General features: G+C 45.7%; 1 long non-coding RNA gene across 8 annotated transcripts in view; it reads right to left on the reverse strand.

Moving 5' to 3' along the window:
- Positions 1–22,079, reverse strand: part of LOC110260952 (uncharacterized) — a 255,028-nt gene that overhangs the window by 190,828 nt on the left and 42,121 nt on the right. For 2 of the 8 annotated variants that reach the window (XR_014805886.1, XR_014805887.1), the window contains one exon: positions 18,753–21,108. The exons of the other annotated variants lie outside the window; for them this stretch is intronic. This is a non-coding gene — a long non-coding RNA (uncharacterized LOC110260952). Of the gene's footprint in view, positions 1–18,752; positions 21,109–22,079 lie in introns of those variants that run through there. 8 annotated transcript variants of the gene reach the window in all.

Consider the following 22,079-nt stretch of genomic DNA (forward strand, 5'->3'; position numbering starts at 1 on the left):
CCACTGAGATCGCGGATATAGAGTTGCTGGCTCCCATCCCGCCTGAGCCCTGATGCAATATTTTTTCTATGAAATAACACCTGCATCCAGCCCCTTTGAAGCGCTTGCTGGGGACCAGGCCCTGCGCTATTATAGGGATTAGCTCAACTAATTTTCCTGAGGGCTTTCCATATAGAGTTTGTGAAAATCCCCATTTTTAAATGAGAAAATATGAAGTTCAGAGACCTCAAGAGACTAGCTCGGGGCTGCACAGCTAGTAAGAGATCAAGGTGGGATTTGAGCCCTTGGAGTTGGGCTCTGGAGCCTGCACGTTCAACAGATTCGCCACCCTGTACTCTTCAGCTCAGATTGATCCATATCATTACAGCTTCAACTATTTTGCCTTGGGGGCCCCTGGCACTTTATCTATTTATTTATTTGGTGGCGCTCTACGCAACTAAACATTCCACCAAGAAAATCCCAGTCTCTGCCCCATCCTAGGGCTGCAGCAGTCCCCCCCCCCCAACCTCTTTTGTTAAGAGGCCTCATTTCTGACTTGATGAAAACATTTGTAATAGATAATCAAATGCTGATATGTTGCAAGGGACAATGCCTTATTTGTTAAATATAAATGAACATGAACACGGGTCCTCAGTGCCAGAAAGGCAAAGAGGTCTGAGGCCTTTTCAGTGGCACAGGCTGAGCCCCGGGAAAGAAAGCCAGGCGCCTGTAAAGGGTCTCGTCTAGGACAGTGATCATCCGACAGCTCTTGTGTGACAAGATACATAGTTTCTTTTCAGCAACAGGCAGATTATCGGTTACTATAGTTTCCCTAATGCTGAAATACAGCTCAGGCCTAAGCTGAACAGAATAGGTTAAAAGGTGCCGAAATTTGGCCCGGGGAAACCACATGTTGAGAATCAGACCCCAAACAAAGCAAAAAGCACATCTCCCTGGGCTTTGATGTCTTTTCTGAGGGATGTAGAGTGAGAAAAATACAACCGGTGCTCAGGCCAGGGGCTGGATGGGCCCCTGTGACAATGGCCGTCCGAGTGGGAGCGGAGTACAATGCCCAGATAATGTCCCCAATCCCAGGCGTCCCCGGGGCGCGCTGTTCCTTCACAAACACCCTGCTGGAAAGAGCATTTTCGCCCCCAGTTTCTTAGAAAGTTCCTGCCTGCCTCCCCAGCCCAGCTAAAGCTCCTCCCCTCCAAACCCGACCCTTTTACTAGGTCCCTCCGGAGGAGAGAGGCGACTTTCTCACTAACACGCCACTGCCCCCAGCCCAGCCCCCCTGAATACAGCCACCGAGAGCACCATTTTCCGCCTGCTTTAAATTTTCCTAGATCGGCATAAACATCCTTTCTCCACCTCTGAAAAGAGGGAAGCGCTCTCCCTTCCAGCAATTCATCTTTGCTCTAAAATATTGCCTTGTGTATCCCTTGGAGGTGACAGTGTGACGTTTTTCATAAACGGGATTAAATTAACCACTATTTATGCGGGCAACGTGGGTGCCTCCTCTTCTGCCGGGATCTGTTTATTTCATTTTGCTTTTTATTTAAATTTAGGGAGCAAGATAAATGTGCTTGTGCATTTGGAGATCTCCATCCATCACCATTGGGCTGCATCTGGGAAAATAAGAGCGTGGGAGATGACGGGCGAGGGAGAGCCAGCCAGCCAGCCAGCCGCAAGCTCCCGCTTGCTCGGAGTTCTGAATGTTTTTTTTTGGTGGTTGTTGCAGTATTGTGCTCCTCGTTGTCATTAGTTCTTTATAATGTTTCATGAAAAATATCTAATTGTAACAACTGTATTCCGAGAGTGAACATATTCCTTGCATTGAAGAGCTCACAATGGCCAGAGGATAACTGTCCTTGAATTTGAGCCCTTTGTGGGTCGTCAATAGGCTTACAATGTGCTGAATTAGCAGGCATATTAATGGGCAGATGCAATAGCAGCCATTCCTCAGCCTCAAATCTTCTTATGCAAATACCCCATGAATTCAGTTCAAAGCGCTGCCTTCAAAATGAGCTGATCCCCCCTCTCAGAAGGGACCCCGGGAGAAAGTGACATGAGAAAAGTTTAGACACTTGTTTTTATAACTGGACATGATCTTGTTATCATAATCTGATACTGGTCACTTGCATGGCCGGCTTGTAGGATTTTAAACCCTTAACAGAGAGAGATAATCTTGGCCTTTGTAGGAGTGTGGACAAAATCCTGGCGTGCAGGAAAGCCGGCAGTGAGAAGCACAGTTCTTGCTTTCTCAAACAAAACTTTTCATGATAAAAAGCTTTTATCCTCAGATAATCACCCGGCTGGATTTCAGTGGTGTTGGTAAGGTTGGCAAAGGGCAGGACAGGCACAATTTTTGAGAGATGAAAATAACCAGTTCTGGAGATTACCCACAATCAAATGGAATCAGCTCTCAGATTCCCTGTGACGACACTTGGAGAATTTTCAAAGGTCTCAAAGAAAAGCCAGTTCTGGTAACTTCTACTCTAGCCCCCGGCGAGATAACAGAAGGCTAGCTAACATTTTGGCAGCACCAAAATGTGCCAGGCATTTTTATTCTGTTCTTAGTCTTTTATACATATCCACTTGTTTAATTTTCACGAATACCCTATAAAGTAGCTACCGTGATTCATCCCATTTTATGCAGGAGAAAAATAAGGAAAGGGGTTACATTCCTGATCCAGGCACTGAGAGGTTTACTGAGAGCCCCCTAGGAAGAAATGTGCTAAAGGCACATCAGCTAATTCCAGTGGGAAGTGGTATTTCCCCCAAGAAGACCTTCCTTGCCGGAAGTGTCTGCTTTCCCTCCCCCAGGCCCCTGTGAACTGGGGAGGGGCCTAACCAGTCTAAGGGTATTTGCCCAGTTGGCCCCTACAAAGTATTCTTTCCTCCTTGACAGTTATATGATAAAGTTGCATTTAATTTTTTTTTTTTTTTTTTGCTTTTTAGGGTCACACCCTCGGCACACAGAGGTTTCCCGGCTAGGGGTCTAATCGGAGCTACAGCTGCCAGCCTACACCACAGCCACAGCAATGCCAGATCCGAGCCAGGCCTACAACCTACACCACAGCTCAAGGCAACGCTGGATCGTTAACCCATTGACAGAGGCCAGGGATTGAACCCGCAACCTCATGGTACCTGGTCGGATTCGTTTCCGCTGTGCTACGACAGAAACTCCTATAAAATTATTTTAAAGGAGAATGTAAATTTACCAGCCTTACCCCTTTATATCGTAGCACTATAATTGCATCTGGAACCGAATCCCAAGGCCACACGGAAGTTAAATACACTGGGATGGTACATGAAAAACTGAAAGTCAGTTATGTTCCTTAACTGGAAGTTGACAGATTGTGCCATAATGTCATTAATGGTAATTTTGACAGGTATTTTCTGACTATTTGCTTTACTTTACTCGTTCATTTACTGACTGTCAACTCATTTATTCCTTATGTCTCCACCGTGAAGCGGGGAGGCTTATGATTTCCATTTTACAGCTGAGGAAACTGAGGCTCAGATAAGTTCAGTAATTCGTCCAAGGTCAAGAAGCTGAGATTTGAACCCCAGAAACCTGGCTCGACCCTCCATCACTCTGCAGCATGCCAGTCCAGATGGCGTTTTGGTGGTGGCTATGTTTTTCCCTTGATCTGCTCTGACACCGCTAAATGCTCTTCATGGGAATTCTCCTTCCCCTCATCTAAAGCGAGTTTTAGTCTTGATTTCTTGCCCCTGGGCTCCTCACCTCTCTCTGTAAGAGTTTTTGTTCTGTTACATTATTGGTTTTGCATTCCCCACATAGAGTGTACATGCATGTATATGTGTGCCTGCGTGGTGTTTGTGTTTGCTGTGGACGATGATTGTGGGCGGGAGGTGGGGGGAGGCAAAGAAGAAATAGAATGACTGAGGAGATGGAAGAAACCAGAGGCTAAGAGTCCTGGATCTGAGTCAACTCCTCCAAGATCCCTCAGGCAGCAGATACCCCCACTCCAGACTTAGGACCCTAAAAGATGTGTTACCAAAAAGAATCAAATAACAAAAGGCTGAGACATAACAAAGTTTATATGATGTGGAGTTGCCGTCGTGGTGCAGCGGAAGTGAATCCAACTAGGAACCATGAGGTTACGGGTTCGATCCCTGGCTTCGCTCTGTGAGTTAAGGATCTGGCATCACCATGAGCTGTGGTGTAGGTTGCAGACGCTGCTCAGATCTGATGTAGGCCGGCAGCTGTAGCTTCAATTAGACCCCTAGCCTGGGAACCTCCATATGCTGCAGGTGCAGCCCTAAAAAGACAAAAGACAAAGTTTATACGATATAATGATGAAGATAAATGATAACAACAACAAATAATAAATGATAATAATAGGCACTAATTGTAGATGTTTTACCATGCCTCAGGCACTGTGCTAATAGGTGGATAATCCACTAGCCCTAGATAAGACAAAGAAAAATACTCCAAATCTGGAATAAAACAAGCAATTGTTGGGCACATAGGATGGGGTAGGGGAATGTTAAGGAGAAATGGTTACTTCATCGGCTTATGCTGCCATAACAAATGCCAGTCTGAAGCAACAGGTGGGTTTTCCCATAGTTCTAGTGTGGGGCCATCCAAGATCAAGGTGGGTTTAGGGTTGGTTTCTGAGGATGCATCTCTTCCTGGCTTGCAGACAGCCACCTTCTAACTTTGTCCCCCACATAACCCTTAGGAAGACAGAAACTCCAGGTGATTCTGCAGAAGCCGGTATGTACACCGGGTCTTGAGCTTAGCTGCAGTGAGGACAGGGGTTGCATCGTTGATAACATCATCATCTCAGTGCGGCAGCCCACAGCTCTCTTTGCTCTGCCCATGAGTCTGGACAGACCCAGATGTCAAAGAGTGATCAGAAATTAGCTTAACCAGACAGGTCACAGGGACTCACTAACATCATGAAAAACTCTGCTTACTATTTCATCTCGGGCCAAAAGGAGAAAGAGGAAAAAAAAGATCCTCATTATGTCTTTATTGTTTTTTGTCCAGCAATGAAATGTTTATTTACCCTTTAAACAGAGAATTGAACAATATGATTCAGGTTGCATTCCCTCCCTGGTGGATGACTTCATAGTAACGAACAAAACAGACAAGGGTCTCTGCCCTGGGGAAGCTTTAGATTTTCCTGGGGGAGGCAGGTGGTCTGATTCCTTCCACTGTGCCTATACCACAATAGGCGAGAGTCCCTGAAAGCAATGGGTCCACTGTTTTTGTTTGTGTTTGGTTTCGTTTTTAATTTTTTAAATTTAAGTATAGTTGACATACAATGTTCCTTCCATTTCTGCTGTACAGCCAAGTGACCTAGCCATGCATATACATACATTTTTTTTGTTCATACTTCTTCCATCACGTTCTAATCCAAGAGATTGGACATAGTTCTTTGAGCTATCCAGTAGGATCCCATTGTTTATCCATTCTAAATATAATAGTTTGCATCTACCAATCCCAAACTCCCCGTCCATCCCACACCTTCCGCCTTTCCCCCTGGCAATCACAAGTCTGCTCTCCATGTCCATGATCTGTTTCCGTTTTGTAGATGGGACCATCTGTGTCATATTTAAATTCCACATATAAGTGATATCATATGGTATTTGTCTTTCCCTTTCTGAATTACTTCACCTAGTATGAGAATCTCCAGTTGCATTCATGTTGTTGCCAATGGTATTATTTTCTTTTTTATGGCTGAGTAGTATTCCATTGTATATATCTACACACACCCAACATCTTCTTAATCCATTCCTCTGTTGATGGACATTTAGGTTGTTTCCACATCTTGGTTACTGGGAAGAGTGCTGCAGTGACCATAGGGGTTCATGTATCTTTTTGAATTAATGTTTTGTTTGGATATATACCCAGGAGTAGGACTGCTGGATCATATGGTAGTTCTGTATTTAGTTTTCTGAGGTACTTCCATACTGTTTTCCATAGTCGCTGTACCAGTCTATATTCAGTGGGTCCACTGCTAAAGTCCTTTCAAGTGGGAAATTGTGGCCTATCTAGACGAAGGCTATACCTTGGTCCTGTATCCTGATCTGGCTCCATACAATCACTTTTTAGGTGCAAATCAAATGGAACTAACTTACGTCTTCAGTTTGAACACACTGGAATATTTCCTCGAAGCAAGATGACTCGTTTGTTTCACCCATTGTTTTTTCTTTAATTTTTTTCCCCTTGACCATCTGTTTAGAAAGGATCTTAGGAGATGGCTGTAGTTTAGACTGTCATCTCTCTACAAGTACAGGCTCTACTTCAGAGGGGTCTCAGCTCTCCCCAGAGTTTCTCCTGGAGGGTAATTGGAAACTGTGGTTAACGTAGCATGGCTTTTCAAATTGAGTTGAAAAGTTCATCAAAATGTCATTAATCTGCTTTACATAGCCTTTCTTGATTAAGTCAAACTTGTGTCTGCCTGTTTATTTATGAAACACAGCTCTGGATGGGGCTGTTTTGGCATCTGTGGCCAGACTTTGGATGGGAGAAGGAAAAGAGTACTTGACACGGGGCGGGTGGGGGGGGGGGGCGGCGGCTCTGAGTCCTACTAAAATGCCATCACTGCCCACTCTCATCCAAAGGAGACCTTATGGTCTGCACAGGTAATTTCTAACCCATCAACAACATTTGACAACCAGGTTCAGTTGAGTAGCTACTGTGGGTTAGTGCGATGGGAGATACCAAAAAAAGTAATCTCTTGTCATCTTGGGGTGACTATCTGAAAGAAACTCTTATTTCGAGCTGGCACTAACCCATATGATTTCATTCAGGTTGCCCTCTGGAAGCACGCACCCAGAAGAGACCCTGAGCCCTTGGCCTGCCTTTGGTGCTCTGCTCTGCAGTGAGGCTGGCAGTGAACCCATAATTTTGCTCCACAACTACAGTCCTAAAAATGACAGTAATGACAATAATGTCAACTAGAGTCCATTTCTATATGCCGGGCACACAGTTCTTCCACTATCTCAGTAAAAGAGGGCTTATGAGTCTCTTTCCTCTGATAAAGAAACAGAAGCTCCAAGAGGTTCAGAGCCCTGGGAGGTGTTCAAGCTTCACTTACTCAGGGTCTCAGGGTCAATGTTGGAACCTGAATCTGTGTGGCAGAAGGATGTTCTGGCAATTAAGTACCATGACTGAGGATGTGTGTGTGTGTGTGTGTGTGTGTGTGTGTGTGTGTGTGTGTGTGTTTGGGGGGTATTTTTCTCACGAACCAATTTCCTTTTGACAGAGTGGACAATTCTCTAATTGCCCAGAGGGCCACAGACCCCTCAGTCTGTGTGACGTGATTTTTAATGTCTTAGGCACAAATCACAAATCAGTAGCAACTTAAGAGGACACACATCCTACTGGGAGCCACAGGGCAAAGCTGGATCACAGATTCAGTAAAGACCAAAGGGGAAACTCCAGGAAACAGCCAGTGGGGCTGAGAATGGGCTGGAACTGTGGTCTCCAGGAGGCCACTATGATCCAGACACACACCCTGAGGCCTGCACACACCTCCAGGAGGTTCTGGAAAGGAGGGGAAACGTCCGTGCTGGGGAGCCATTGCCGCCTGAGGCCTGGATTTGTGTTACTGTGGTTTCCCTTGTTGGTCATGGTGGCAAAAATATGGCAGGTGGGGTGACTGGAACTTCTGCCAGCTAGCTCAGTACATGTCATTAGACAGTATTTATATGGGTCAAGGTTTCCTCATGGAGAGAGAGAGAGAATGAGACAGAACCCGTATTTCTAGAGTTTCAGAAGCTTTAGTGGCTCCTGACAGTGCTCTGGGCAAGCTGCCACCAGCACCTCGGGTCGCAGCCAGATCCTGTTTTATGAGTTCCTAGGTCCCCCAAAGACATCTTTATTCATGTCCGACTCCAGAGCGTGGCCGCTTAGGGTCAAGTTTCCCATATCTCTCTGATACGCTCTGCAGGGAGTGGAGGGGAACACAGGCACAGACTCCTGGGTTTGTGTTTGTTTTATATGGTTTGACCTGATTCTTCCTCCTCCTCTCCCCTCCACCCTTCTCTCTCCCCTCCCCCTTCTTCCTCTTCTTCTTCCCCCTCCCCCTTCCATAGCCCCTTCCTCTTCTCTTCCGCCTTCTCCTTCCTCCTCAATATTTTCAGTATGTTGATAGGTTCCATATTCTAAAGCGAAATATGTCACTCTTGCCTGGTGGGGAGGCTGTTCTATAAGATCCATTGCCTTCAATGAGGTCATTCGGATTCATGATGACTGGTCTTGGCTTTGCTTGTGAGGGGCAAACCTCCCCATCTGAACGACCTGAAGCAAAAACGAGACTTTTTATTTTTGGTTTTTTAGGGCCGCACCCACAGCGTATGGAAGTTCCCCAGCTAGGGGTCGAATTGGAGCTACAGCCACCGGTCTACACTACAGCCACAGCAACGCCAGATCTGAGCTGCACCTGGGACCTGTGCCACAGTTTTTGGCAACGTTGGATCCTTAACCCACTGAGCGAGGCCAGGGATCGAACCTGAGTCCTCATGGATACTAGTTGGGTTCGTGACCTCTGAACCATGATGGGACCGCCCCAAAGCGGGACTTTTGTATTGGCTCACAGATCCAAGAAGCCCTCTGGTAGCACCAGCTTCAGGCTGACCCTCTTCTCAAAGGATGTTCACAGGATCTGATCTCTCTCCTCTTTTCTCTTGGTTGGCTCCCTCTTTAGGCAGGCTCTCTCCTTCATGTGTGCAGTGGCTTCCAGAGCCGCCTGGAAAGTTCCTGCAGCCACACCTGTCCTTTTTTTTTCAATAGTCAGAACCTGACTCTTAACTGGCTCAGATTGGGACCTATGCCCATCTCTGAACCAAGGAATGGGAGGACGAGATGTGATGACTGGCTTACAGTCAGGTCACATCTCACCCCTGGCGCCTGGGATGGGGCGGCTCCACCCAAACCACACGGACTGAGAAATAGACCCAAGGGGATCCTCCAAAGATATAGAGAGTTTTGTTTTCAAAAGAAACAGAAGTATTACTTTTTACCCAAGATCCAGTGTCTTATGGCAACTCCTTGAATGAATAACTTGAAACATTCCCAGTGCCGGAGAGATGGAAATTTGCTAAAGAAAATAGGTTCACTGTATTCCTTTACTGCAGAAACTCAAGAGCAAGCAAGGATGTTCCTTTTAATCAATATACAGACCGTCCTTTAGAACAGCCGTATTGGCCATCTTAGCGTCTAGTTCCCGTACCTTTGAGAAATGGAGCAAGTTGGATACTTTGCTGGATTTTTCTTCTGACTTCAGGAAACTGTTGCTTCTTCTTCACGTAGCAGGAAACCTTAATCCAACCTTAATCCGAGTGTAAAAATATATTTTAAAAACTCTTTAGTTTGAACAACGAAGAAGTCTAAAAGGCAACACCATACACGGATGTTAAAGGTTTCCGCTCTCATGGAAATATTAACCTTTAAAGGGCAGTCACATCCATCATTGCTTTTGATCACGGGGTCTCAACCAGGCATATTTTTATCACCCAGGGGGCATTTGGTGATGCCTGAAAACGTTTTTGGTTGTCACAACTCAGGAGGGGTTGCTCCCGGCATCTTTTGGGTAGAGGCCAGAGATGCTATGAAACATGGTACAGTGCACAGAACAGCTCCCCAGCAGAGGGGTACCCGCCCCCAAATGCCAATAGTGCTGCGGCTGAGAAATCCTCTTTTTGACCCTCCAACATCTTTGTGGGGAAAGTAGAACTGGGGACACAGTGTCCTCATTTGACATTGCCCAGACCAGCTCTATTCCCAAGGAAGATATTTGGCTCCAAGAAATAGAAAATCCAGCCGTTCCTTAAATAAACTGACATTTCTTTTTCTCAAATAACCAGAAATCCAGGGGCTGGCAGTGGCTGATGTTTATGTGCTCAGTGATGCCCCCGGAAACCTTGGTCCCCTGCCTCCTCTCTGTCATCCCCACTGGGCTGGCTATCATCTTCAGGCCTGTCACCACAGCGTGGTTAGCGAGTTTCTGCAGCTCCCCAAATCAGGTCCACTCAAAGCAGGAAGACTGGAGAAAAGGCTTGGCCCCAGTCACCCTTGAACTTTCTATCCATCAATCAAGAGCTCTTTCTGGGAACCACTCTCTTCTCGTTAGATTTCGGCTTCCGTTTCATTGGTCAGAGCTGAGTCACGTGGCCACCTCTGGCTGCCGAGGATGCTGGGAGAGGGAGTAAACCGCTTCCCAGCTGCCAGAAGAGGGGGCCGGGAATGAGCACTGACTTAGGCAACCAGTGGCTTCCCCCACCAGTGAATCAGGGACTTGCTCCAGGTCATGCAGCTAACAGGTCAATCTAGGATTCAGGCATTTTGAGAGGAGCGCTGCTGATCAGGCAGGTGGTAATGCCGGCGTTTGCAGAAAGACAAAACTTGTTGATGAACCCAGAAAAAGAACTTGCTCTTTGGAAATTCCACAAGTTCTGTTCAGCTGACCGGAAAATGTTATTTGTATCCCTCCTGCCTTGGTCACCAGAAATCATGGGTCTATTCATACCTGCAAGACGGCTCCTGGTAATAATAGCAATAACTCAATCCCAATAGCCCTGCAAAATAGCTAGGTGTCTTGGATCTCGGATATAAGAAGCTCAAAATAATCAAAGTGTAAAATCCCAAACAAATTGCCTATCTGGGAACTCTCTGGGTAGAAATGAAATATCGAGACAAACAGGGGCTACTTACAGACCAGTATTTTTCAGTTGCAGCCCATTAATGGGTGGCAAATTCAATTTAGTGGGCCATGACCGGCATTAAAGAATATGGAATAGAAGAGTAGAGAAAAGAAAGTCTCAGCGTTCATTGCACATAGGAAGGTCAGTATGGTTGTGTGACTTTTGTTGCACGTGCACGTGTGTGTGTGCACGCGCATGCACCACATCGTGGTATAAAATGTATTTCTTCAGAGGGGAAGGGAAAACTTAGGAGTTTGGGTTAACATATACATACTACTATATATAAAATAGATAACCAACAAGGACCTACTGTATAGCAGAGGGAACTCTGCTCAATATCTTATAATAGCCTGTAATGGAAAAGAATCTGAAAAGGAATAGCCGTATATATGTACATATGTATATCGACACCACATATATGTATATTGACACCACACACATATATAACGGAATTACTTTGCTATACACCTGAAACTAACAACATTGTAAACCAACCCTATTTCAATAATATATATATACAGTATTTCTTACTCTATGGGCCGCAGTCCACAAGTTGAAAAAGCACCACATTCTCTTTGTTCATGAATGAAAGCAGGTACAAATAGAGGCAGAAACTGCCCTGGTCCACGGGCAAGGCTGGTGCCACCTCGACTCAGGCCATTAAGGAATTGTCCTTCTGCTGCTTAATTATCTTGAAAGCCTGATGGAAAGGGGTTTTGCGGAAATCTATATAACTCTCCTGCCACTCTTTGTCTCATTGGTCTGAGTGGCCAGTCAGACCTGGCACCCTCCGCAAGCCAGCTCGGGTTAATTAGAGCTGCTGCTCTTATGAGACCACCCTCGTATGGTGTCACAGTTCCCTGGAGTGTCTTGAGAGACACCTCGGATTGGTGGCCTGAGATAACTGGGTTGCTTGCCTCCAAGGGGTGGTGAACTCCTTGAAAGATGAGGGATAGACACCTGGTAATCTTCATAACTTCTTTAAAACTGGGGTCCTCTGGAGGTGTGGATATTCCCTGCCTCTGATTTGCATCAGGTCTTCCCTGCCTCTGATTTGAATCTACATACAATCAAAAGGAAGCACACTTATTATTTTTTTCTTTACTGTTTTCTTTTTAGGGCCATACCTGCGGCATATGGACGTTCCCAGGCCAGGGGTTGAATTGGAGCTGCAGCTGCAGGTCTACATCACAGCCATGGCAACGCCAGATCCGAGCTGCATCCACAAGCTACACCACGACTGTGACAAGGCCAGATCCTCAATCCACTGAGCAAGGCCAGGGATCAAATTTACATCCTCACAGACACCAGATGGGTCCTCAACCTGCTGAACCACAAGGGGACCTCTCAAAGCAAGCACATTTAAAATAGCCTGCCATCCAGCTTCTTGTGCGCTTGCTTTGAGAGATGCCTCCTGCTGTCCACCCAGACACTGTGTTTTCTTCGCCTCAACATGTCTCATGCAAAGCGGGGAGGGGAGGAAGAGGACAAGTAAGAAGGAGTCCTTTGGGAAAATCCCACCCATGATTCTTCCCAGGGATGCTGGGTATCCCAGATGAGAAAGAGAGACCTTTGGACTTTCAGATTCAAGAATTTCACCTCCCCTCCCATATGGTTCTTGCATCCATAAAAGAGTAGACATAGCAACCATCTAGCCTTCTCTGACCAGAATCTGGTCTCTCTAAATCACCATAACTATTTCAGGTCAAGGGGAAACTAGAAAATATGCACCTCAACCTTGGTTTAAAATCAGCCAACTGCAAGTGTCCTGCGCTCTTTGTGACCTTAAACAGCATGATGAACGTCTATACACTAAAGCTCAGATATACTATTAAAAAAGTCACTTTATATATATTTTCATAACTGGCTTCATCTTTCCCTAAGGCTCCTATTCGCATTAATTCCAGTGTCTTCTGGCTCAAGATAGTCTCCTTTGGGTAAATATAAATGTAAAATCTACTTAAAGTTTCTGACTGAGTTGTTTCCTCTCTTGCCAATAATCACTCTTCTCTGTCCTTTCCAATATGGCATGTGGGTGCAGGTGAACCTCACACACCCTCGGGTAGCCAACAGAAGGGGTTGGGTTATGCCCTGGGCCCCATTAAGGGGTCCTACAGCCCACAGCATAGTCACCTAGTTTCTTGGATTGGCATCAGGTGGTGTGGTCCATTCCATCAGGCTTGAGCCCATGCTAAGGACTTTGTCTATCACTTCTAGTTAATTCCCAGTTTCTCTTGGCTCATGGGAGTCACCATCTCCCATGACTTCCCTATCCCTTCACTCTGGCATGTGAGGCTTTTGGGGTCCCATTGTGTTGGCTATGGGCAAGCAGGGGCTCCATCATGGGTCTCTTCACCTTGACAGTGCACTTGGATCATGCTGCTCCAGGTTGGGCATGTCTGTGCTGGGTCAACCCCAAGCAACTCAAAGGAGGTTCATCCTTCCAATCAAGTGGGAAACTCATTGACCTTATCAACCCCATTCCCTCTAGGCGATGTGTATATAAGCCTCTACATTCGTACCTCTAAGCCAGCTCTTGATGTATAAAGGGGAGTTTGGGATGCAATGTCTCCTTCCCCCCAGTAATGATCGTTGTCTCGCTATACACTCAAGGGTCTAATCCTGGTGATGCATCAATGAGAAAAACAGGCAAGAACTCTGCTGTCGTGGAATTTACAAGCCAAGAAGCTAAACATCTCTTTGTGGGAAACACTTTCCATTATGTTTAATGGCATTCATGTTGCAAATAAAATCTTTCTATAAGATTTTTTTTCTTAAAAAAAGGGTCTAATCTTAAACCTGAAGTTGATCAGTGATCTCTCTTTGTTTCCTTCTCCTAAAATAATAAATTTGCCAATGGGATTCACAGAAAGACGCAAGTTAGCATACTGATGATCATGTCAAGGGTATATTGGTTTAATTTCTAAAAATATTTTTCATGTTGAAGCTGAGTGATGGTGTGTGTGTGTGGGGGGGGTTCATTTTACCAGTCTCCTGACTTTTGGGTATGTTGGAATTTTTTCCATGATAAAGAGTTGAAAATAAATGAGCGAAGGTACATATGCCCATCACACTTAGAGGCGTGACCCACTGCCAGGCCGAGAACTGAGAACAGCTAATCCAACTCAGTAGCTGGCAGAAGTCTGCAGCTGAAGTTTGAGCTGGAGTTGTCACAGCTCTGCTCTAAGCCACCGGTGGTTCCTTCTTCATTAAAATACCCGGGGAAGCCCCTAATTTAGCCAGATTTAATTTTCAACTTTTATAATTCATTTAAAATTTGATCAAGGAGTTAATTTATGACGAGGGCATGGGGTGCCTCGCCAGCTCATCTGGTGGGCAAAGCCATTATAACTTAATTTATGGTTAAGGCAGCTTGTTATAATTGAGTGCAAAAAGGTGGTTTCTCGTCTGGAGTTTGGAGTCCCGAGGTGAGTGGAGAGAGGAGTGGGGTGCCCAGGTTTTCACGTGGGAGGCGGGGACACGGGTGTCCGTGCAAGCAGCCACAGAAGATTGAAGGAAAGTACCTTTTGATCAAATGCCATCCATCAAGTGCTTGCAAGGAGCTGAGGAAACCCACTATAGCAGCTCCCCATTCAGGACATCCTGGGGCGTGTCCCATGGCCCCTGAGCATCTTCCAGAACAGGTAGGAGAATGTGGTGGGTGCGTCTGCTATGGGATGCAGATGGGATGCAGAGATTCCTAAGAAGCATCGGGAGAAAGCTTGGAGGCATCCTCGACAATGTTGGGAAGCGCCAAGGGCTTTGTATTTGGTCAGTGGTTCAGGACACAGCGGGTGCGTGTATGCAATATGTGAGTACATACGGGTGTAAAGGTGAATGTGTGACTGTGCTGAGGTGGAGGCGTGTGTGTGCATGTGCACGCATGCACTCATGCACACCCTGGATCAGCCTCCCAGGAGACTGAGGGATTCTGGCACCCTCAGGAAGTCAGCGACATCTGCCCCCCCCGCCCCAGCACTGCAGCCATCTCTCCATGCGCCTCCCCACCTGGCACCTGTGCCCTCCTACTTCTCAGTTTTAAGTTAGATGAACACCCTGATAATGCATAACATAGGTGATCAACACGAGACCGTAAGCGGTTAACATTAGGCATAAAAGTTACCTTCTACTAGCATCCATGAGGGCACAGGTTCAATCCCTGGCCTCTCTCAGTGGGTTAAGGATCTGGCATTGCCACGAACTGTGGTGTAGGTCAAAGACGTGGTTGTGGTGTAGGGTGGCAGCTGCAGCTCCGCTTTGACCCTTAGCCTGGGAACTTCCAGGACAAAAAAAATAAGATAAAATAAAAAGAAAAGATAACTTTGGTGGGTGGCACCATACTTAAGGCTCAATGAACATCTCATTTAATCCCCCAACATGCCATGAGCCATAATTTTTTATCCCCATTTAGCAGAGAGGGAGTTGAAGCCCAGAGAGGTGCAGTGATTTGCTCAAAGTCCCACAGCTAGGTAGCAGGTGGCCACTTAGGGATTTAAACTCACGATTGTTGAACTCCAGGGGCCAGGGCTACTGCATGGAGTCCAAGTGATTTAATGAATGTGATGTTCCAGGCCTTCCTAAATGGACGTTCAGCAGAACTTCCCAGCTCCATTCAGAGTTCCATCCCTCTGAAACAGCTTCTTGCTGTTTGCTCAGCATGCCTCCTGCCTTGGGCCAAGACTTAAGCTGAAGACTCCTAGGCTCTGTCCTAGCTGATTAGCAAAAAGGGCCAGATGCAGGCCTAAAGTGACAAGGCTTGAGAGCAGTGTGCTGTTGGTATCCGTCTCTGTGCCCCCCCCCCCGCCCCCCTGCCGACTCCGCCACCTCTGTAGGGGTCCTTGAGCAGGGAGGGCCTGCGCACCAACGGTGGCAGCTCTGGCCTGGATCGCAGGCACCCTGCTCTTGGCAGCCCTTTTATCCTGTGCTTGCACCCGTCCAAACCACACTGCACCCTCTAAGGCCCAGCTTAAATGCCATCTCCCCCAGCAAGTCATTTTTGGCTCCACAGGGCCCCCCTCGGGAATCCCTGGCCTCTCTCAGACCCCTAGCAGCTTCGCATTAGAGCTATTTGCAAGTGAATCTCAGCCTCCCTGCTAGATTATAACAAAGCCTCATTCACTTTTGTAGTCACCCCATGGGCGGTTTATTATTACCACTATTATTATTAGCATGCTAATAATTCTCCAAGGGCTTCCCATGACCTTGGCACTGCATTTAGTGCTTTATTAGCTTTATTCACATTTAACCCTCAAGGCAACCCTAAGAGTAGGGACTATCATCATTCCCATTTTATAGATGAGGAAACTGAGGCTCAGAGAGGTTGAGTCACCAATCCAAATTCACACAGCTACTGAACGACAGAATTCAGGCTGAAACTGAGGGATCTGTCTGGTTCTAAAATTGTTGCATTTCACCAGCGCTGAACACGTTCTCAGGAGTGTGTGGATGAATGAACGTCTTTCTGAGGTTGTTTATACTTTCACTGAGGACTGAGTAGAGAGAAAAATGCATAACCCACAAGAATGAATCTAATGGTGGGACTGCAGTGGCTCAGGTTGGGAGCAGAGATTTAGACCAGAGAAGCCTTCAGGACAGCTCATAGGAAGCTGCAGGCTGGCGGGCTGGCCTGAATCCCACTCTCCATTTCTAGAGGCCCCTTTTAAATCGGCTGTTGTGACACAAGGGTTATGACATGCTTCCTTTAATGTAGGCCTGGGACAGATTCGAGCCCTTGCATTTCACATAGCTGTGGTTTTTATAGCCACGTGCACTGTCCTTGGCTGCCCCCAGCCCCCCTCTCTCCCCAGAGCTTCAGGGTAATGGGCCTATTAAATAAATCTATTATTTAATGAGACATTCTTGGGCATCCCCATTTCAGCTTTCAGGAAAGTGGAAGAGGAACAGAGTTCTGGAGTGTTGCTCCAAGAACATCTAAAGGATGTGCTAGGAAGCAAAGAGGGATGGAGAGAGGGAGGAAGGAAGGGAAAGAACTTTTGTGGCCCTTGCCATGCTCATGGCTGCCACCGGACCGGGTCTGTGGTCCTTACCCAGGTGAGCGCAGGTCTGCCATGTGGGGCTCAGGAAATGACTATCAGATGAAGGATGCAGATGAGGATACGCTGCCCAGTTTTCCTGCTCAATTGACTGGGGGATTTTCAGCTTCTCACTGTTGACATTTGGGGCTGGATCATTTTATGTTGGGGGGAGCCTTGCAGCCCTGGCCTTTACCCACTAGAGGCTGGTAGCAAACCACCACCTCCTCAGTGTGACAACCACAAATGCCTTCAGGCATTGCCAGTTGTCCCCGGGGTGGGTGAGGGGGTGGCCAGCTCGCCTCTGGTGCAAACTATTGCTCTATTCAAAAAACTAAACCACAGAGTGGAAGGCTCCCCAAAAGGAAAAGAATGAAAGAAAGTGGTCTTAGGTATTCCTTGCCCCGAAAGATCCAGAACCCTCACACCTGGGAAGTGCCCTCTGGTGAGAGCCCCTTCCTGTTCCGGTTATTCCAGAAGTATGGTATGAGCCCCTCTCTGGTGGGTGGCGAGGAGGATTTGGAGGTTACTGGTCATGATGTTATGACAGGGCAGCCCTATCCAGTTTGTTCTACCCACACGTCCCGAATACCTGCCATGTGCCAGGCTTTGTGCAAGGTGAACAGAAGCTCCTAGTTTATATTGTGGGTTTGGGGCTTTGGTTTTCTTGTTTGTTTGTTTTGCTTTTTAGAGCCGTACCTGTGGCAAGTGGAAGTTCCAGGCTAGGGGCTGAGCTGGAGCTGCAGCTGCCGGCCTACACCACAGCCGCAGCAGGGCAGGATCCGAGCCTCTTCTGCGACCTACACCACAGCTCATGGCAGCATCGGATCCTTAACCCACTGAGCGAGGCCAGGGATTGAACACGAATCCTCATGGATGCTAGTCGGGTTCATAACCTGCGGAGCCAGGACAGGAACTCCAAGGGGCTTTGGAATGACAAGGGCAGGGCTCTTCTTAAAGGATTTGTCCTCAGAAAGTCAAAGAACAAAAGATGTACCAGGGAAATGATAATCAAAATAACAATAGCTGAGGTGTCCTGGGCCTTTTTTAAGGGATAGGGAGGTTCCAAGCTTGATCTTCCGGAGACATTGGTGTTATCAAGAAAAGTCGCGACCAGTAGTGTTAAAAAACGCGTCTAAGGTCACACAGCAAGTGAAACAGAGGAGCTTGGCTCCAAACCCAGAGGGGCTGGGCTCCACACCCTCTTCCATGAAAAAGGGCTGAAGGAATAATGTGCAAAAATCCACAGACTCACTATGTAGATTCTACAAGGAATATTTTGCTCTTCTTGCTTTATCACCTAACCCTCCTCTATCCAATATCAATCTATTTCATTGACTTTTGGGTTATTCATGTCAAAGGAAGCGGCAGACATCAGCATATTTTGTCCCTAAATGTATCAGCCTAAATATCCTTCACTAGGGTTTAAGATTTGTTTACAACTTTTTAAAGATAAATTAAATGTAAATGTAAATACATTTAAGATAAAATTTACATCCATGAACTGCATAAACCAGTACACGAATTTTGACAAATGTGTGTGTACCTTGGTAACACACACCTCACACAAGATGAGGCACATCACACCAGATCCCATTAAAGCTCCCTCGGGGGTCTTCCAGTCTATACCACATAAGCTAACAACCCTTCTAATTATTTTTCCACCATGAATTAATTCAGCCTGTTCTAGAACCTGCTAAAAAAATGGACTCATAATGGATGTTCCCTTTAGGATAAAGCTTTTCACCAAGTGTCTTGTTTTTAAGATGCAGCCATGATTTTACACGTATCAATGGTCTGTTCCCTTTTACTGCTAAACTCAGTCATGTGATTATTCCTCAGCTTGTTTATCCATTCTCCTATTTATGACAAGCTAGGTTGTTTCCAGATCTTGGACTACTATCAATTAAATGGCTGTGATAATTCGTAACAGACAAATGATTATAGATTTAGCTTTTGGTGGGTAAATACCTAGGGCTGGAAAGCTGGACCGCAGCTGGACCGTGTCTGTCCAGTTACATTAAAAAAAAAAAAAAAAAAAAAAAAACACCTCACTTTCCCCAAACTGATTGTACCACTTTACATTCCTATCAACATTTGCAAGTTACAGTTTTTCCACATCCTTGCCAGCTTTTAGCGTTATCAGGGTTTTTTTTTTTAGTTTTAACCAATCCAGTGGGGGTGTAGTGGTAGTTCAGTGTGGCTTTTAATTTGCATTTTTCTTGATGACTAATGAAGAAAGATGTTGCAAGGAGTGAAGCTCCAGAGGCTTTGTCCCACACTCCACTTTCCTTCTGGAGGCAAAGCTTCTCTTCTCTTCTTTACAGATTCTTTTGTGTTGAGTTCTGTAGGCTTGGGAGGGATCTGTGACAATCATTTGTGCTGCTCAGCAAATATTCCCACCTCTTCTCCTTTCTGATTCAAGAAAGGACTCCATGTCCTTGCCTCCTTTGAAATTAGGCTGAGCACGTGGCTTTCTTTGCCCAATGCAATGTGAGTGGAAGTTGACTTCTAGGCAGAAAAATGGAAGAGCCAGGACGATTCTTGTTTCCCATGTTCTCTTCCCACCACCGTGGTGGGTCTATGAGTAGTTATCAGGAGCGGAGCCCTTTGGTGGCACAAGTTAGATATGTAGCCTTAGTATGAAATCAACTTTTTGCTGAGATGCTGTGGGTGTCTGTTACTGCAGCATAACCTAGCCTATTCTGACTGATAGAGGATTGCTGTCTTCTCTTTCTGTAGGTGGCATGAGCACTACGATGGGATGTATATAGTTCAGTTCTCTTTCTTTCCTCCTCCAGCCTTGTGCTTTCACTGTTTTGTGAAACTGATAGCCTGATTATCTCACAACAAAAGAATAAATATAACAGTCGGAACTTGGTCTTGCCATGAAGTTTCTTCTCTCCTCTTGGCCTTCTTTTTAAAACAGCAGGAAAGCGGTTTTGATTTTCTAATGTATGATAACCAGCAAAGTGAATTGGGGCACGTTTTAATTCAGGCAAAAACAAACAAAATTTAATTCTGTTTTAAAATAGGGATGAAAGAGTATAGAAATCATGTGAATTTACAGTTTCTCATGGGATTCCAAAAGGGTTTGCGTTGCCAGGCGGAGCAGAAGCTTCCCTGAAAAGATGGGCGCGCCGGGGTGGAGGTGGGGGAAGCCCAGTATCCTGATGGAAGGGTCTTCTCTGAAACATGCCCAGGACCCAGCATTCATATCAGACTCAGGAGAAAATGGGAACAGTCAGCCAGAGCTAAATGCAGCGTCTCTTCTTCAACCAAGTCCTATAGTCATGGCTAAAATCTGCCCATCAATTCTTGCTCATTAATGATCAGCAAATTCATAACTTCCCAACTTGACATTCAAACTAGTAGCTCATTAAGTGTTTCAGACTCTTTAGCATATCAAAGTGGTGTTTACAAAGGGCCTAGCACTTAGCTTTGGGGATTAAAGAGTAAATAAAAGTCCAGTGGATTCTACCCTATTCAACAAATATTTATTGATCACTTTTTACAGGACCCAATAATCACCATTCGGATACGAATCTGCTCAAAATAAAGTGAGTGAGGTCCAGTTAAATCCCAGGGATCAGAAATGTCAACAGAGAACCAATGGGCCACATTTTTCCCCCCAGGGGATGCTCACAGATGAGCCTTCTCTTTTGCTCTGGAGCAATGAGGGCAGCAACGCATTAGAATCGGGGAGCTTTTCCTGCACGGGTGATGTTTTCAATTCTGATGGCAATTCCCACTCTTCCCCAGCCTGGCTTTTTTCAGGAGCTTGGCCTCTGGACCTGGGCTCATTTCTGTGGCTATATCAATATCCTTCGTGATGGTCCAGCTTGGTTACGATGGATAATGATCTGCTTTGTGATTATCATTCATTTTGCAATTTTATTTCAATCAAAAGAGTAAGGCTCAAGGGTGTGGCTCTACTCTACTCCCCAAGGCTGGGATCTTAATTCCCTGGGCGGGGAGCCCCTGATGAGCACACATGGAACGGATTTAGTGGCCAGATGGCCTAACGGCAGAGGGAATTAGACGAAAGAAGCCAGCTTCTCTGCCAGCCTGCCTTTCTAGACTGTCTATATGGCGAACAACATGGAGTCGTACCTGGGTACTAGACACGGCTGCCCGCTCCACTTCTATTATTTCATTCAATCCTAGCAACACGTCTTGACGTTACGTTTTATTTTTATCCCCATTTTACAAATGAGGAAATGGAGGCACAGAGACTCCGGGCCTCTTGAACTTGTAAATGGCAGAGTCACAATTTGTTCTCAGTAAATTGAGCTCTATGATCACGAAGGAGAACATTTAAGAAGATGGTACTGCAGCCAAGGGAGGAGGAAGTGCATTAAAGGAGTTGCAGGCTTCTTGGCAATTTGCTGAGGCATCTAGGATCTATGTTCTGGAAAAGGTAAAGGGGCCTTTAAGAAAATCTAGGTGATTAAAAATTATGATGGATTGAATAATCTCCAAGGCCCAGTGTAAACTGAAAAGGGAAACGCGTACAACTGTGTGTGTGATATGATTACGTTTGTGTGAAAACAAGAGAGCTCTTCTTCTTGAAGAGCATATATCTGAAGAAAAATGCAGAAAGTTACTGGAAGAACGCATACAAAAGATGGCTAAGAGTATGGAGCCATTACTGGCTGCCAAACACCAAGGTTACTTCCAAGGAGGAAAGCAGGATGCAGAGGCTAATGAAGAGGGGATTCTTCCACTCAGTTCTGTGGAATTGAGATTTGCTTTGACTTTTTCCGCAGGAAGAAGTACAATTAAATTATACTTTTCTTTGATTGTATAAATAAATAAATATTATTTATACAATTTTTAGAAATACATCTCTAGTGAAGCGATTTGAACAAGTGTTAGCAAGGCTATGCAGGGAGTGGGCTTTGGATCGTAAAATGGAGCAGCTGCTTGGTTTCATGGTTCCTCAAAATATCAAGCATAGTTACCACACAACCTAGCATTTCTACCTAAAAACTGGATGTTCATTGCATCCAGAAAAGTGGAAACAACCCAAATGTCCATCAACGGATGAATAGATAAATAAAAAAATTTTAAATGTATAAATAAATATAAAATAAACAAAATAGCCAGGCAAGGGAATATTAGGCAGCCATAAAAAAGAATGGCATACAACGTGGACGGACCTTGAAAGCATGCTAAATGAAAGAAGACACCATGCATAAGAAAACACCATGTATTGTATAATCCCACTTATATACATTGTCCAGAATGGGCAAATCTGTAGAGACCACAAGCAGATCGGTGGTTGCCCGGAGCTTTAGTGGGGGGTGGGGGGTAGGAGGGGGAATTGACTGCTAGTGAATACGAGATTTCTCGTGGGGGTGGTAAAAATGTTCTGAAATT

Source organism: Sus scrofa, chromosome 6 (genome assembly GCF_054392235.1).
Source record: "Sus scrofa isolate SSC_HxYL_T2T_F1_AM1 chromosome 6, Sscrofa_HxYL_maternal_Yorkshire_Landrace_v2.0, whole genome shotgun sequence".
Lineage (NCBI taxonomy): Eukaryota > Metazoa > Chordata > Mammalia > Artiodactyla > Suidae > Sus > Sus scrofa.